The sequence below is a fragment of the Manacus vitellinus genome, unplaced genomic scaffold (assembly GCF_001715985.3).
Source record: "Manacus vitellinus isolate BGI_N305 unplaced genomic scaffold, ASM171598v3 scaffold_38_pilon, whole genome shotgun sequence".
NCBI lineage: Eukaryota > Metazoa > Chordata > Aves > Passeriformes > Pipridae > Manacus > Manacus vitellinus.
In genome coordinates this window covers 3814985-3832741 of record NW_021940526.1, presented here as the reverse complement: position 1 = coordinate 3832741, position 17757 = coordinate 3814985, and the positions used below count along the sequence as shown (strand labels likewise).

Genomic DNA, 17757 nt, shown 5'->3' with positions numbered 1-17757 from the left:
GGGTCTGAGACAGCATCCAATGAAACCAAAGGGAGCCTTTCCATTAACTCAATGGGCTCTGGATCAGGCCCAACATCTGTTTGGCCCTCTCTGTACATAGCACAGCCAATTTATCCTTTATCCATTCCTGGGCCTCTCTCTCCAATAGCATCCATATTTTTCCTACTTATGGTTGTCATTAACCACACTAAGCACCACCCCCAGAGAGACCATCTGTGCCCCATGGCAGCCAATCCCTTGGCATGGCATAGCAATGAGTGCTGCCCCAACCCCTTATCATCTCAGCAAGGACTCTCCTCTCTCTTTGTTCAGGTTTCCAGGACATCCCTTGGAGGTGCCAAGCTCTTCCTACTCTCCCCTCCTCACCAAGTAGAGGGCAGGTTGTGCCTTCTCTTCTGTTGTAAACCTGGCGAAGAATCAATGCCAAATCCAGACAGCAAGGTCCAAGAGCTCTCTGAACAGGTATTTCCCACCTTGGCTAATGACAGTTCAGGCAATGACTTCCCTGGAGATCCAGAGTACAAGGGAGAATAGCCAACAGGCAGCTCCTTCATCTTATACTGGAGTGCAGAGCTAGAGTAAGAGATTCATTCTTCAAACTGTCTGTGTAAGACCATAGAATATCTTAAGTTGGGTGGGACCCAGAAGGTTCATTGAGTCCAACTCTCCAGTTCCCCACAGGACTACTTAAAACTGAACCATATGACAACGAGCATCGTTCAGACACTCCTTGAACTCTGACAGGCTTGGTGGTGTTACCACTTCCCTGAGGTTCTTCCCCCACCATTCCCATATCTTCTCAAGTGTGAATGCAGACACTGTGCCAGTTCACAGCACTTCCATCTCCACTCTCACCAAATCTGTGATTCACTTTGCAGAGATAAGACAGGACCAGGCACAAGCCCTCTCTAGGTCTCCCAGTGACAGACAGCAATGGTCCATGAGACGCCATCCAATCACTGAGCAATACATGACATTCATTTCTTTATGACTCTGCCAAGCCCTTGGATTCCAGGATCTTTTTTCCAACTGGCACACATGGATTCCCAAGCTGTGACATGCATGTCATCGCTAAGCAGAGCAACAGCCTTTGCTGAGAAGCCAAGCAGCTTCTTACAGCAGAAAAACAAGCCCCCGGTGCTAAATCTAGAGGTTCTTCCAAGCACAGAGCTGCAGATTCATTGTGGGCACTGCCACTGCAAAAGTCAGAATCCCATACAAAAATACCTTGCCAATGTACCCCTGAAATCACATGAGTTTGGAAACGGGACTGTTGCCTGAGGCCAGATGTGGGGACTGGCAGGCTGCTGGCACTGCGCAGAGGCACATCTGCATGTCAGGTACTTACTCATTCCTGCATACTTCCCTGATAAAATCTGGATTGCCTAAAGCTGGTATTTTCACTCCAGTTTCCTTATCAAGGTATTTACCACCTCCTGTCTGTGCCTTGCAGACTCAGGGTGTTAAATGCTCCCCTCTTCTCCCTGCAGTACAGGCAGCTGGAGCATGTGGGAGCTGCCCTACAGGATGGGATTCTAAACCCACCAGAGCACGCAGTGGGTGGCTGCTGGCCTGAGCTCTGTGGGATCTCACCCTGTTTGTACCTGGGATGTTATTCTTTTGATCCTCACACTGGCTTTCTGCAGCTCCTTCCTGTGTTTTGGGGTGTTTGTTGTGCTGCTTTCTGGTAGTCCCTGATGGCATTTCAGAAGTTCTTGTCTCCTGTGCAGGGTTCTCTCCTGGTGCAGCTGTTGTTCAGCTCTAGGAAGAAGAGGACAATTTGGGATGGAGTTACCTCAGCAATAGCAGAAGTGTATATGGCATCTCAATACATGCACATGACATTTTTTCTCTCTAAAATAAAAAGCAGATCTCCGTCTCTCTAAATATCAGTACTGAGAGAGGTCCGTGGTCACAAAGGCAAACTCCCCTTGGAAACTCTGAGCAATCCCTTTCCAAGAACACCCCCACCTCCTTCCCACCCACTGCTGATATCCATCACCCATTTTAGCCCATGGCTCTCACACCCTCCTCTTCCCATGAGAGAACATCACAGGGTGTCCTTGATGGCTCTGCTGTTCCCCTCCAAGCTTCATAAAAGAGAGACATATTCTATAACACAGCATCTTAACAATTATTAATTTCCTTGAGGAAAAATATTACTGGATTACCCCCTGGGAAAACCTAAGCAACAGATCTGTTTCAGTTTGATTTCACAAGCATGTAAATATTTCATCAGTTTAAGAGCAACACTTGTGGAGATCGATCAGCTGGGTACACACTGCTTTGAGGGAGGATGTAGTTTATTTTGGGATGCTGGTTCCACAAACAAGGCTGTCCTCAGCCCCTCCCATGAGCATTATGCCATAGGTATATACCTTGTGTCAATCACACTTAAAAGGAAGCTTTCTGGCTAAATTCAAATGGAAGGAAATGAAATGTAATTTGATTTCAGAAATGCCACCAAGTTATTTCAGTTCAAAAAAATAACAAATAGAGGTTTACAGACTTCACATAAAAGGATTTTTCTTCTGATGTTTCTGCTCCATTTTTTGAACTGCTGAAATGCAGAAAAAAATCAGAACTACCACATGGGGTAGATTTCTAATTGAAATTTCTGTCTTGATGTAGGCTGGCTGAAGGAAGGGAGATCTCTTCAGCTGCTTTTCCTAGAGAACCACCCAGCTGTTACCAAGCTGAGCAAACTTGTTTAGATCCCACCACTACACCCCCCCATACATGCAGGGATCTTGGGATGTTGGACAATACCTAATGGGACCCAGGAAAAAGAGCTCTGTTTAGTGTATAACTCCTCTGTGGCCCTTCTGGAAGATGTCAGACTTGTATCTAAGGTTGTTGTCACACTTGACAGTGTCCATCCCAGTGAGAGCACTCCCAACCCCACCAGCCAGGAAAGCCGAGCAGTCCAGGAGAGTCAGGGTTCATGGGCTGGTTTTTCCCATCACTTTGGTGCTTGGACAAGCCAGCACTGAAATCAGAGAGATCACTGCTATCAGTGGTGTTAATTAGGTGCCAACTGCAATGAACACAGGATGACATGGGCTTCAGCAGGAGCTGGCTGGGATTGGATGCTGCATCCAAGCTATAACCTGCTTTGCATCCTCCCTCCTGCTAGTATTAAGACTAATTAGGCTAAAACCAGCTTGAGACATGGCTACTCCTGCTGTGGTTTCTCCTTGGACTCTCTTAGAAGCTGCAATTTTTTGGAAGTGTTGTGCACCTGCCCCAACCCCTGCCTTGTACCTGGGTGCTGAGCGTCCAGAGCAGGGAGAGGAGCAGCCCTGAGACACCTCAAGCAAGAAGTACAGGAAAGCAGCTGCTTTGCAACGTGCTTTCTGATGTGCAGTTTTGACCTGTCCTGCAACCTCCCAAGACAGTGCACGAGAATAAAACACAGGGAGCCATGTAGTGTGAGAGAGTAGCTCAAAAATTACTCCTGTAGAGAAGAAACCACATAATATATTCAAGATGTCAGAGGTTAGCCGTGGTGCATGTGAATCATGCTGCAAATACCTCACCTTTAACTCTACCGTCGTAATTAGATTACAAAGTTTTTATTACAGTTTTAAATTCTGCCTTTATAGGTTGCTGCCCAGCTGTGCACTTAAATCTGGTTTTATCACACTTTCTGAGCTCATCACATTTAATTCTGCCCCTACAATGCTGGATTAACTTTAAGGGTCGCTGAAGTCAGAAGTCACTCACCCTTGCCCTACTAATGGATTCACACCATCCCTGCACGGCCCAGAGTGATGTGTACAGTAAACCAAATTTACTGTTGTGGCAGAGGGGAAGGGGCAGTGGGGCTGTTTGTTTATTTACTCCACTGCTGGGACATCTGCACAGATTACTGAACCAACGAGGCGTTGTTTACCTCGTGTAGGGCCTTTTGCCCTGAGATGTGCTCAGCAGCACTGCTCTGCCGGCTAGAAAGGAGAATATTCAGGACTGTCTGGGAGAAGTGGAATCTGGCTGATTAATGGGGTACACAGACCTGTATCATGTGAGGAACTGAGCAGCTGTGCCCATCCAGAAATCACACCTTGCTGCCACACTCACTCCTGCTAGAAAGCCCAGTCCTGGTATTTTAGAGGTCCCATCTCTGATGTTTGAGACAGCCCCAGAATAATCAAAAAACAATATTCCTTTTTTTCCTAAGGGTGACTTCTTGGTTGTTGCCTATTGTCAAGAAAGCAGAGTAAAGCAAAAATGAAACTCTTCATCTAAACAACATTCATCCCCATGTTTTACCTCAATCTGTTTTTATTCTCTGACCAGCAAAGAGCAGAGAGGTTGGTGTTAAATACCACCAAAACAAGATGAATCATTGCCATGAAAATATAAAGGGGAAATCATATTCTTTCTATTAATAAGAAATACGGAGAAAAGAGGTGCTGAAGGTCCAAGTGGTTTACATCAAGTCCCAGAGGGAGTCTAAAAGGGATCTAGGAAATAAAATTAGTTCCAGTGGAAAGGTCATTTTTCTCCTTCTTGCTGGGGAATACTTCGAACAGAATTAGGACAGACCTGAGCCAGAGAGGGACAGCAGGGACTTTAATGAAAAGTGGAGGCCAAAATTTGTCACTGAGTAATGCCATGACAATTTTTTGACCTTTGCCATTCAATGACTAGACACATTTTTGGAACCAAGGTTAATAATCTTCAGCAATATACAACCTTCTCCCAAGGAATGTGTGGTGATTAGGGCAAAGAATTTCACATGGTCACAAAATATCTATCTCAGAGTCCTGGGCTTATAAAATACTCTATTTCCTCCATTAATTGTGTCCACGTGGAGCTGTAACTAAGTAGCTGAAACAAATAAAACCAAAGTAATATTGTTTCCTTTTAAAATATTTCACTTAATTTGTGGAAGAGGTTTGGGCTCATTAAAACAGACCATCTCCCATGAGAGCTTTTTCCCTTTCTTCTCCAAGTCTTTGGACCAATCCTTAGCAACGTGGAGAGCAGCACACTGCTCCTTGGCACAGCCCTGGTTGGAGCTGCTCTCCCGTTCGGCTCAGCAGCTCCTGCCGTGCCGGCAGCGAGGGCACAGAGCTCACTTGGCCAAGCACCCTGTGATGTGCCACTGCCATGGGATGAACAGCTGCTGACTGCAATTCCCTCCTTCCATCTCCAGCTCCTTAGGAAACTCCCCTCCTTCCTCCCACAGAATGGTGTGAGGATCAAAATCCCTCATTTTCCTTTGGAAATGACAGTGTGTTCACTGTGACTGAGGGTGCAAGCAATGCCCACACCTCAGCAAGAATACACATAGCTGAAGGTACTGTGCAGGCACTTGGGGGCTTCCTATGGATCTTGCACTGTTCCCTGATCTTCCAGAGAAAGCCATGAATGAGTTAGGGGTGACATCAGAAACCGCTGTCTCATCAACAGACCGTGACAACTCCTTCCCCTGAGCTCATGTCAGTCACAGAACAGGGGACAACGCACACAAGGCAGAGGTGAAGAGCAACCTGGAGCAAGGGTGCCAGGCTGCAAGAACAACCTCCAAAGAGGAATGATTCCATGTTCCCGTCCTGTGGAACATCATTTTTTCTCCTCCACTGAGGTATCTTTTCCAGGTCCACTCCTCCAAAAGCAAGGCATCCACAAACATGACTCTCTCCAAGCAAAAATGGAAGAAGATCCAGGGATGTCACAGTCCCTTGTGAGCTCTCCCATTGCTGTGACCTGGAAAGTGCTTGTGCTGCAGTGGCACTGGGGCAACGCCGAGACTCGGGGGTGGGTGATGGAAGGATCTGCTCAAAGGGGGCCAAATATGTGAGTGTTTGCAAGTGTTTGGTTAGGGCAGAAGTTGAGATTGTGACCTTCCCTGTATTAGTACGTTTCACAAGGTAGTAATGCCCTGCTGGCACCAAACATCCTTCCCTCTCCTGCATTACTGATATGACTCCAAACACTCATCAGGTACCTGGGACAGACGTGCTTCAGCTCTGTTTTATGAGGATACTTCCATAAAATTAGAACATCTGATCCCTCTCTGAGTTTGTCCTTTACTCTTGTGGGCTCAGTTGCTCTGCAGAAGAATTTAGGCCAATGTTACCAGGCAACAACCAAACTACTCGTGAGGGCGTCCCAGTCAAAAGGAGTTCAGAGGCTCCCCCAGTGCTGGGTCACTCCAGTTCTTCTCACTGGTTTTGTTCTCCTTCTAGGGGGGGAAGCCACATCTGGAAAACTACTGGTGTCCTGCTGTTCACTATGGACACCACTGGGAACTGGCATATGGTCTTGTAAACTGTGATTAGATCTACAAAGTAAACTCTCATTATGACCTCTCTCAAGGTCTTTAAAAACACATTTCCCTAACAGTTATGATTATATCCAAATTCTTTCATTTTGGTAATAACAACATCATCCACATTTCCCTCTCTCCCTCCTCCTTTTTCTGATCATAATCTCGTTAGGCACAATAGAAAAATCATTCCATAATTCTCTTTTCTCCCCACGGACTTGATCTCCGGGCACAAACACTCTCCTCCCACCAGAAAAACAATACAAACATAAACAGCTTCTCTGCTCTGGAGCAGCTGAACCTGAGGTGTGGGGCTTTTCTGGACCATATGAAAAAGTAACTACCACCAGACTTTCATTAGCATCATCATCAGTGCTACTATTGCTGATGTTAGAGCCCCCTTAGGGATGACAGTCAGGATCAAAGCCTGATGACTGTTCAGATGCTGTACAAACATAATATGAAGGCAGTCCCTGCCCTCAACAGCCCGAGATGTATCCGAGCAGTGCAGACAGCGTGAGAGCCAGGACCCAGCTCCACTAACCCTGTGTCACTGCCATTCCTCTGCTGCCTTTCTGCAGGATTTGAACTCTCCCTTCTGCAGCCTCTGCTGATCACCAGCATGGCTGTCCCAAATCCCTCCTCCATGGCACAAAGCCCAGGATTGCCATCGCTCAGCCCCAGCCAACACGCTCCCAGCAACTGACTGGGATAGCACTGAGGTTCTGCCCAAAATCTTGTCCCCACCATAAAGGCCATGGGAGAACTTGAGTGGGAAGAAGATTTCTGCCCCGAGCATATTTATTCCAGAGTGTAATGTTCTGCTCCAGGCAGGCAGGCACCAGTCCCAGGTGACTTCAGAAGAGCTAAGCCAGGATCACCTCTGAGCCGAGAGGGAGAGCTGGACCTGCTGACTCGGCAAGGACCAGTTTAGGAACTGCAGGACCTGGGAAAAGGCATCTGACCACAGCAGGACAATTCGGAGTGTCTAAGTCATTCTGGCATTCTCTGAGGGACAAAACCTACATACCTGACTGAGGGCTGTGTGTTGCTTATATCAGACCTGTAAAGAACCGTGTGATGGTATTAAATATTTAAAATAATAATATAAATTATTATTATTAAATAATTAGTATTAAATAATTAAATATTTGTATTAAATAATTAAATATTTAAAATGCTACAACTGCAACAGAATATCCCACTCAGATGAATCATGGGAAACCAAAGGGGTAAAAATGTCCAGGAGCAGTTTGCTCAACAACAGGGTCTGGGAGTGCAGGTCACATCTGTCCATACAGGCATTTTCTGGATCATGCTGTCCGTGTGTCATAAATGGAGACATAAATGAACACTTGGTTTGAAGGAGTGACTCACTTGACTTTGATAACATTTTATCTTGATAAAACCCAAACTGATTGACATCTCATATTTCTTGGGTTTAATGAGCTCATAACTGCACTTTAATTGGTTTAATTACCAGAACATAACATTACAGGTATGTAATGTAGACCTGTAACACAGAGTTATACAACATATTATACTTGCTATACATCATAAATTACTACATGTAACATAACACAGTTTTTCGTGGGAATTATTACTGGGATTATCAGTTGTGAATGTTCAGCGACATGAATCGAAATTTCCCTTAAGTAATGTCTTTGGGATTCAGCCCTCCTTCTACAAGAACATACATCTGAGGAAAGTGTGAAGGCTGTGAAATATGAAATTATTTGTAGGCTGGGGTGGGATTTGGATCCAGAAAGCTCAGGGACTAAGTTCCTCCAAGATGTTTAGGCACCTTACTCCCATTTCAAATTTCCATGTTCGCATCAGAAATACAGTTTTTCCTCTAGCTTTTTCCAAGGCTGTCTCCACGCTCACAGCATTTTCTCAGTCTATTTATTGTCCTCATTTTGGAAATTACTATTAACAGAGCCCAAGTGTTTTCCTAATATAATTGTTTAGATCTCTCTGGTGACACAATTAGCAGCTGGGAGAAGCACCGTAGTGTGCAGTTGTGTCTTTAATTATCTCTCCATTGTGAGCAGAGACTCTATGTGCCAAGGCAGTTATTACACCTGACAAGGACAATGTATTTACAATGGGTGTTTATACAGCCTAATTCCTTATAAAAATACCTTGACAGAAAGTGCTCCACCTGCCTTCATGTTCCCTATCGCAATTACTAATTAATATTATTGTGCTGAAAATGATCCTATCAATTAAAGCCTCTCCTGTCAGAAGTGCTGCTCCCTACCTAGCTATGCCTAATTAACCTGCTGCTGACTCACTCCCCAGGAAGGATGTTCAGCAGCCAGACAAAGTCTGGCTGATCTGCTTCCACTGCTCTGCTGTTTTACAGAGTCCTCTGCTCAGCTCAGCATGTGCCTCCCTGAGTTTACCCTGTCTGTCTGTCTCCACTCAACTGCTGCTGCTCATTCAGGGTTTAAAGCCATACTCAGGTTCCTGGTAAACTTCTCAACCATTTATCTGGGTAGCAGAGCTGACCATACACATATATTCAAAGCCAAGTGCCATCTGATTCACTTTTCCAGTCACATTGCTTCAAATATAACTGTAAGTGCATTCGTGCTTTGGGGTAAAATGATTCTGCAGGACACTGTAGCTGTTGAGAATTTTCTGTATATTTGCCAAGCTAAAATGATGTTTACATTGCTGGCATAAATGAGACTTGAGCCTTCAAACTGAATCAGAGTAGAACTGCTTTGTGGATCTGTTGTCTGGGAGTTGTGCTGGGGACTGGGAAGGACAATGGGAAATGGCTGCCATCAGCCCCAGAAGGGTCAGGTTCAAGCAGTGACTTTGTGCCTGTGGGTCGGGATGTAAGGATACAAACAGGAGTCTAATGGGATTGTCAAAAGGACATTACTCACCCCTCGGGAGGCCGCCTCTTCTGCCAAAGAGCTCCCGCACGGCTCCGCTCAAATTGCAAAACCTCCATGTTCTCCTGTTTCTCATCTGTTACAGGAGAGATAATTACAGAGGTGCTAAGAGGATAAATGTAGTACAGTCTGGGAGGTGCTCAGGAAGAGCATGTAAGATAGATGGGGCATGACTAGTTGCTCCTGTCTCAGGGCAAGCCTGGGCTCTGCAGCGACACGGACGGGGCTTCTGGCCAACCGAGAAATGAGCTGCGACGGCTCCGTGGCCAAGGGGGCTGGGTGAGGGCTCTCAGGGTACAGGGGTGTCCTCACTGGGTTTGCTGCAGATCAGCCACTGATGCTGGACTCTGAAGCTTCCTTGGGTCTTTTCAGTAATCAAAAAATCATCAGGATACCCCTGGAGGACCCTTTTTAAATCATATTTCTGGCGTCCCTCTATGCCACAGCAAACATCACGAATCACACGGAAGGGAAAAAAAACCCCAATCTCCTATTTTCCAACTCTCCAAGAAAGACCAGCTTAGAAAGAGGAGGAGCATTCCCGCTGGAAGCTGCTGTTTGCTCATCCCAGCTTGCTGGGCTGTCCTGGGTGACAAAGCTGTCTGCCACATGTTGCTCAGTGGCACCACAGTGATGATGTCAAACCAGCGCAGCGGGGGGACCCATCCTGCCAGCCCAGCACGTGGGGGCTGTGCAGAAGGAAATGGGATCTAAAGAGAGAGGATATCATGTGTTGAGCCTTTTTTCCTTGGAACCAGCTCTGCAGCGCGTGTTACAGATTAAATTCTAGGCAAATGTAAGGAAATCTTGTGGAGGGGTGGCAAAGCAAGAAACCCACACGCCCGTGCCTTTGGGCAGATAAGGCACCCAGGCTGCTCCTTCTGGAGATAACTAATAGCAACAAAAAGAAACAGAGAAAGGGAAATACATAAAAATTGAATGCATCTTCCAGTGTACAAAATGAACCAGCGAATAAACAGGCTAAAGGAACAGGAATAGGTGTGGAAAAATCAAGACTTTTATACCCCCATGAAATCATGGGAGTCTTGTAAAGAGAGGGGAAGGAATTACTTATTGTCAGAGAAATGCAAGAGTGATGCTGTGAAAAGAAGCAGGTGATCAGCACGCTGTGCCTGGGCATCTTCAGTACCAACCAGGACTAAGGCACTGCAAAAAATGTTCCACCCAAGCCTGCTCCCAAAGCACCCTGGTAGGAGCACTTTAAACTCCGGGGTCTCCCTCTGTGGCAATCCCCTTCCTCCTCCTGTGTTTGGAGATGGGCTGGAAGGCAGCCACGACTGACCATGGTGCCTGCACATCCATCCCTTTAGGGAAATTCTTGTTCCTGTCAGGGACTCCATGGGAGCTCAAGGTGTGCAGCACCTCACTGGAACAGCACTTGTCATTGCCACTGGTAATGGAGATAATAATAATAGGGCAAGGAAGAAATAATACTGCAACTTCCTTCCAACCTTGAGGTCTGTGTGTGTTGGGATAGCAAGGAATCCACAGGGCACTTGGATTCTGCTTTCTTTGAAGCAGCAGTAAATAGAGATGGTTGGTAAAACTTCAGAACAACCATATATGTATGTGGTTAACAGGCTAAATATAAGGAATACACATCTCTTCCTTTGAAATATGCTGTTTTGCCAAAGCAGAATCCTTTCTGAGTGCACTTTGCTTTGAGAGGAAAACATCCAGAGGAAAAACATAAATGCCAAGAGCCCTGCAGTTGTGCCATTTCAAAATTTACAACATGAGGCATTTGGCTTTGCCACCCTCAAGTCTTCATGTAGATTGTTATGCAACACTGTGAAAAGCAGGAATGAGACTCGGGCTCACTTTTCAGGAGGGAAGGTGGATGAGGAATTTTTCTTCTGGGGTGATTCTTACACTCCTAAGTCAGATTTCCAAATTCCTTCTTGTCAGGGGTTCCAGTTGGAGTATTGCTCATATCACCACCCATCTCATCTCCTGGTGTGCCAATGTTCCCAGAGCCCACGGCCCACAGCTCCGGGAACTGAGGCAAGGAGCAAGGAAGCGATTTTTATAACCTACCAAAGAGCATCACTGGCAGCACCAGTGATGAGCTGTATATTGTGACTCTGTGATCCGCAGCCCTGCCAAAAAAATCCCCTTTTCTACTCGGTTTGGAGCCAGCCTGGGTAATGACAAGGAGTCTTTTGTTGCCATGTGAGGAGCTGTTTGTTGGTCCAAGCGCTCACTCTCATTAAGGAGGCAGCGAGGGGGGAGCGGAGGCCGATCCCAGCGGGAACACGTGTCCTAGGCTGGCCCATCTGCAGAATAATTCTCCGGGCCAAAAGCTGAGTCTGGGATGAGCTACATGGCGAAGTTCCCTCGTCACGGCAGCCAGAGCAAGTGTGGTGACAGTTCTGGGGAGGGAAACCGGACTGTTCTGGGGAGGTACGGCACAGACAGCGACAGCTGTGGCGATGGGCTCGTTGAGGGAAGGATTTGGTGTAATACATATTGCAGCAAGGTGGCATTCTCAGAAATCTAGGACTTGCCAGGGAAACAAATGAAATCAGCCAGGCTCATGATTTGGTTTGATTGCTTCCAAACCCATCTTTAATCTGAGTTCTTTTCACAGTCATCACAACTGGGCTTGCATGAATCTTGGGGCCTAATCCTCATCTGGTGCAAACTGGAGTGAATCCATTTAATTCAAGGGAGCCTTGCCAGTTTACATCAGATTGTGGTTAGATTTAACTGCAGGTCATTTAGAAATATGTAAATACTTATTTCCAGCTATACTTCTTGAATAAAGCAAATAAATACAAAACCTACGAGGACGCAGAGTATCCCAGAGCTTTGGTTTGGTTTTTTTTATGAAGCCATAGGACAAGTATCCCCATGGTGAATCACACTGTAATGCAGGAAACCCAAGGATGTGAAAAACAGTGTCAAGGTCTCAGTGGAGTATTGCCCAGTCCATCCTTTTCCAAGAAGGGATATCCAGAAGGGTGTTAGGCTTCTTCCAGGCTCCCCCCACTGACTGAAGGGGTGCAGCTCCCTTGAAAGAAAGGGGCCCTTTCAGATCTTCCCAGATGAGGATTTGGCCATGGGATTCAGACAAGCCCTGCTCTGACAGTCTCATGAAAGAACTTGGATGAAAGATGTATCTGGAAGCAACAAAGCTTTGAACAAACCCTGGGTCCTTCCTCACCTTTCAAAAGTGGTCAGCCTCAGCTCCCAGAACCCCAAACAGCCCTTTACCAGATTGAATTTTGCAGCTTCAAGGAGGGAGCCCAACCATGATTCACCTCAGTGCAGGGATGGGCTGGCTCTGAATAGTCCCTCCATGCAAGAGGGAGCACAGACTTTGGGAATTACTTCTGATTCTTTATCTCTAGTGACAATTCTGCTTCCCACATCCTAATTTCTAGCCATGGTGAGTTGTTTTGACCTCAGTCCCACAGACCTGTATCCACAGGAACATTCTCAATTCACAGGAGGAGTCACAAGGTAGTGAACTAATGCATTTCCCCAGGAAGCAGAGACCATTTGTAAGTTTAAGAAAAGAAGAGGTGATTACCTGGATTGAATGTAATTCAGTAGGTCAGAAGCAGCAGCAGCAGCTCCCTGAAAGAGAAAGAAAAAGCCCCACTAGCAGTGGTTTCTATGGAAATAAGGTTCCAGACCCAGGGATGACCCAGGGACCAGAAGCTCTTTCACTGCCTTGTGGCAGAAACCTCTAAAAACCTCAGTGCAAAGGTCTCCAAATAAGATAAAAACCTCTGGGCAATATCTGAGTACCAAGAAAATGAACAGTATCAGCTAATGAAGTCCTGAATAACAGAAATTCCTATTTTTGCCCATGCTTTGTTGTTGTTTTGGTTTTCTTAACATCCTTTGCACTTGAATAATTGTCTCCCTTAGCAAAAACGGTGCACGTCATATATGGCAGAGGCAAAAGAGCTGTATTAAAAGCCATAATTACTGCAGTTTAACAATTAGTAGTTCTATTTGAAGATGTTTTGAATAAGATTTATTGTATGTTTTCTAATTTTTAATTTCTAATTAGGGGAAGAAGCTTAGCCTTGAGTATTTCTTCTCTAAAAAGTTTAAAACAATACATAGTACAGTTTTGGTCTGTAGAGAGGGATACAAAACCAGGAAAAAACATGCAGGAAGAAAAGGATAAGGGGTTTTTTTTTTGTGTGTGTGTGTGTGTAAGCAAAGTTTAAATGGAATAATTAAATTTACCATAATCAATAAAATGTGTGAGTCGAGTTTATTGAAGTAGCTATTTCCCATTGCATAATTTCCCTGGGGGACTTTCATTTTTAATTCAAAAATAAAAAAAATAATAATTAAAAAAAACAAACCCCTGAGCACTTACTGTAAATATGCCAGCATATGTGTGAGGTTAAGAAAAGCACGAGCCTACACCCAGGAATCAAAGAGGGGCTTACCACTGCTTTGACACTAATTGTAAAAGCTGAACATTTTCTAGAACCATAATCAAATCTTAACTGCCATGGGGGACTCATCGAGCAGCTCACAGTAATTCTAATAAGATGCAGAGCCTTTCACCTTTAGGTCACCAGTTCAAACCCACTCTGGGTTGGTTAGTAAACAGAAGGTAAATCTCGAGCCCCGTGGAGTGCCAGAGCACCGACAGCACATGCCAGAGCAGCAGGGGGAAACTGTTTTCCCTTCCTTCCTGTGTCATCCATGCGTCCCCTGGGATTGATGTGGTCACCTCCTCAGGGGACTCCCCTCATCTCCCTCAGCTTCAGATTCTCCCTTCTGGAAAGAGGACGGGAAACTGCCCTTCCTCCATTTTAGCTGGAACCTCCCCAGATGCCCCATCACACCCACCCCAGAGACCCTGATCTCGCCATGGGGTTTTTCAGCACTTCCATAACGCCCCTCCCAAGAAAACATAAATAGTGATATCAGCTCTGTCCCACTTCCACATACACAATTCCTCTTAATTAATTGGTTCATTTACTTGAGTACCACATGGAAACCAGACAAGCAGTTGAGGACACCAGGCCCCCCCGCCCTGCCCTGGGCCGCACGACAAACAGCTCTGCCAACACCGGCGGCGTCAGGAACCAAGGCAGAGTCCTCACCTCGGCACTTCCCCTGGATTCAGGTGGAACTTCTGGCATTGCTCTGAGCTGCTTGTACGGGAAATCACAGCTCCAGCCGAGGCCTCGGGCACCACCAACAGTCCCAAAGTATCTGAAGTTTTTTGGCAAGCACCTCACGCACTCCCTGCTGCACCAAGGCCTGGATGGGTCCGGCTCTACCGCGTCTTCCTTGAGGATGCCATGAACATTGGTGTTTCCAGCTGGGCAAACATCAAACGACAGCTACACGACCCAGCCAGCCTGAAGACAGATTGGCCACCAACATGACAGTGTCCTCCTCTCTCCCTCAAACACAAGTGCCCCTTCCCACGTGCGTGGGGATGACTCGGAGGCTGCTTTACGGTGCCCAGCTATGGGATGCAGCCCCATCCTTCTGGTTGTGATGGTGTGCACAGTTCTGTGCGTGTGTGTGAGTGGATATAATAGTGCGAAGCCTTAATTGTGTCTCGTGTTACTACAGCTGAGAAGTTGAGGAGCTCTGAGGAACAATTCATTCATTGTCCTCTACACATCTGGGTTAACGTTTCCTCCTTGGATTAGTCTGTACCAGCGTGTTCCCTCTCTGCTCACCACAAGCCACCAGTGCCAATTTCCCTCCGTGGCAGCTCCAGTGACAGCTGTTTACTTGGAAGCTCATGAATTTGATATATGGGTGCTAGCCACAAATTAATGGAATACTTTCCAGATGCAATGTCTTTAAATATTCAAACAATAAGCCAAAAGCACTGAGCTGTTCTGGCCATTTTTCCCCGCTTAGCTCTGGATGTCTCTCAGAGAAGATGTAAACACAATTTCTCGTGCCACTGACCAGAACACTTGAGATGTTTGGAGGGTGAGCAGCACCATGAGGTGCTGGGTGGTAAATGGTGCCACTGCCACCTGAAGCCAAACCCAAAATGACCAAAAAAGAGCATAATAAGGCAAAAGGAAGTGTCAAGGCTGACCCATAGCAGGTTGCCTTTCCAGCCTACTCCAGCCAGGGGCTGCATGTGCTGGCCTGAACTCAGGTGAGCTGCAGAAGCTCCAAAGAGCGGCTCTGCAAAACATCTCCAGAGGCCCATCTGGAGTATTCCAAAGCAACAATAACAGCCTGCTGACTACCCCTTAAACCTCTCCTTGCTAGTTGTCCTCTAGACATCCTTCTCCAGCAGAGGAGTTGATACTTAGCTCAGAAATGGGGACAAGACCCGCCCCAGGTGTGCCTTCCTCCCCAGCCCAACCTTCAGCAACGGCATCGCTCCCGTGACCTCAGTTTGCATCCACAGTCACCCTAATGCTGAGGACTGGCACAGAACCAGCACCCCAGGGTGAAGGTCAGCACACAGAAATGGACAAAACTGCTGTGGGGCTGCAGTGCTTTGGACTGTTATCACTTTTGCTGGAAGCTGACAACAGGTCAGGCTGAAAGCTGTGGTGAAGTGGAATGGCCACCCCAATGATTTACACCACCGCAGAGCCTGGGCCAAGACGTGGAACTGACTTCTTGGCCAACTTACATCACTTTTTCTTCCCTCGTTGCATTTTCTTTGGCATTTTCTTCTTTGCATTTACTTATTTTCTTCCACTGAAATTTAACATGATCTGGACAGTTGAGCCACCAGGATATGGGTTTTCTATCCAGTAGTTAAAGGGAGGAACCTTCTTACATACTTTTATCTACTTAAAAATGCCAACAAACATGAGCTGCATGGCCTCAAATTGGAGGAGGGCGGGAGAGAGCTCCAAGAAATCCTGCCTGAATTTAAAACCAGTTCAAGCCTGAAACGCTGCCTGTTTGAAGGTGGCTCCTTTATTCCCTCCAATGTTGGTATTTATTAGAGAATGAAGAGTTATTAGTTATAATCAACTTAACTGAATTGAAAAATTCAAGTTCATTATCTTATGGGAGGAAAATAAACATCATTTTACAAGGTTTTTAAAGCAACAACGGTAATAACAAACTACCCTAAATTCTAGTCCACAGGCAGAATGGACATCTTCTAGAAAAATATGATTATTCCCCCACCCACCACCCTCAAATTTAGGGATTTGTGGAATATGGGCCTTGCCTAAAGTTGCTTGGCAGAAATCCTCACGTTAAGTTCTTATTTAATGAAATCATGTGGTAGTAAATCAAACACAGAAAGAGGAATAAGTAAATCCACCACATCCTTTGAAAAAAGTACGGTTGGACTCTGTCAACCCAAGTTGCCTGGGCAATGAATTATCTGGTTTTGTCAACTAAAAAGTGATCAACCCACCTTTTTGTGTGATTTGCTAATCTTCAGTCACAAAGCTGAGCCAAGTGCCAGCACAAGATGGGCAGGTCACTGGCAGAAGGAGCTCCTACAACCTGCCCTGAGCTGCCACGTCTCAATGTCACGTGAGAGGTGGCAAATGAGCATCGAAGAGAGGAAAACCAGGCAGAAGAGTGGGAAGAACATCATCAGGATCATACAAACTGGGAGGTTGTCTGGATCTAGCACCTACTAAAGCCTGCAGAAATCCCTAAATCCACTCTCCATGGTTTTCTCCATGCCCTTTGTGCTCCCACCTGTTTCAGAGCCAGGCAGAGGCACTGGGTGGACTTTGTCTTCGGAGAAATTCATTATTTGGTCCTACAGAAATCAGACCTGTTGAACCAACAATATCTGCAGACAATGACTGATCTCTTCTAAGTTACATTTCCATTTTCTCTCCTGTCTTCCCTCTTCTTCTCCAGAAAATACATATACAAATTTTGGTCTGAAAATCTCTATGGGAAAAGTAAGCTCAATGAAATTTGCAGATTTTTCTGAAGGAGACAGATATTATCTTGAAAGTCACAACAAAAAATAAACATTCCTTGTCAACATTTGCCTAACAAGTACAGAAACATGGATTTCACTCTGTGAGACATCCAAGAAAGCAACTGTGGCTTTACAAAAAGATGTCCAAGGAGAGGGACCTTGTTGAAAGCAGTTGAAAAATGCATTGTAGCAGATCCTGGGTGCCCATTTTGATCCCAGTCCACTCAGATCACTGTCCAGCCCGGGGCTGCTGCTTGACATTAATTTGGTCACTCAAGCACGTGTGGAGCCCCTCAGCTTCCCAGTTTCTAAAGTAACTTTAATAGCAAAATACACAAAATTTGGTATCCTACCTCATCTCCCCTGACATTTTGAGCTTCTAATTTAAGGTTTTTATTTTTACAACTGACTCCTTAGATGTACTAAGATCATGGTTTGGTGCCTATCTTTATTGTTTCAGCCCTGTGATTCCTCACTGTTAAAATCAACGAGAAAGGAACTTCTCGGAAGTCTCGGGATTTCTCGGAATCCCTGTCCTAACGCCATTTAAGAAGATTCTGACTCTGTAATTAACCATTTCTGAGGGAGTTAAGAAATATAAACAGCTCAAACGTGGCATTTTTACAACCTTAATAAAACCAAAGGCAGCACTTACTGGGCACAGGTTTTAAGGACAAGGG

At 45.8% G+C, this 17757-nt stretch overlaps 1 long non-coding RNA gene across 1 annotated transcript in view; it reads right to left on the bottom strand.

Moving 5' to 3' along the window:
- Window positions 1-1616: 1616 nt before the first annotated feature.
- The window catches only part of LOC108640593, a 141142-nt gene continuing 125001 nt past the window's right edge, over window positions 1617-17757 (bottom strand). The window contains exons 5-7 of the long non-coding RNA XR_001921295.1: window positions 12743-12789; window positions 9178-9262; window positions 1617-1761 (exon numbers count right to left, since the gene is read on the bottom strand). This is a non-coding gene — a long non-coding RNA (uncharacterized LOC108640593). The remainder of the gene's footprint in view (window positions 1762-9177; window positions 9263-12742; window positions 12790-17757) is intronic.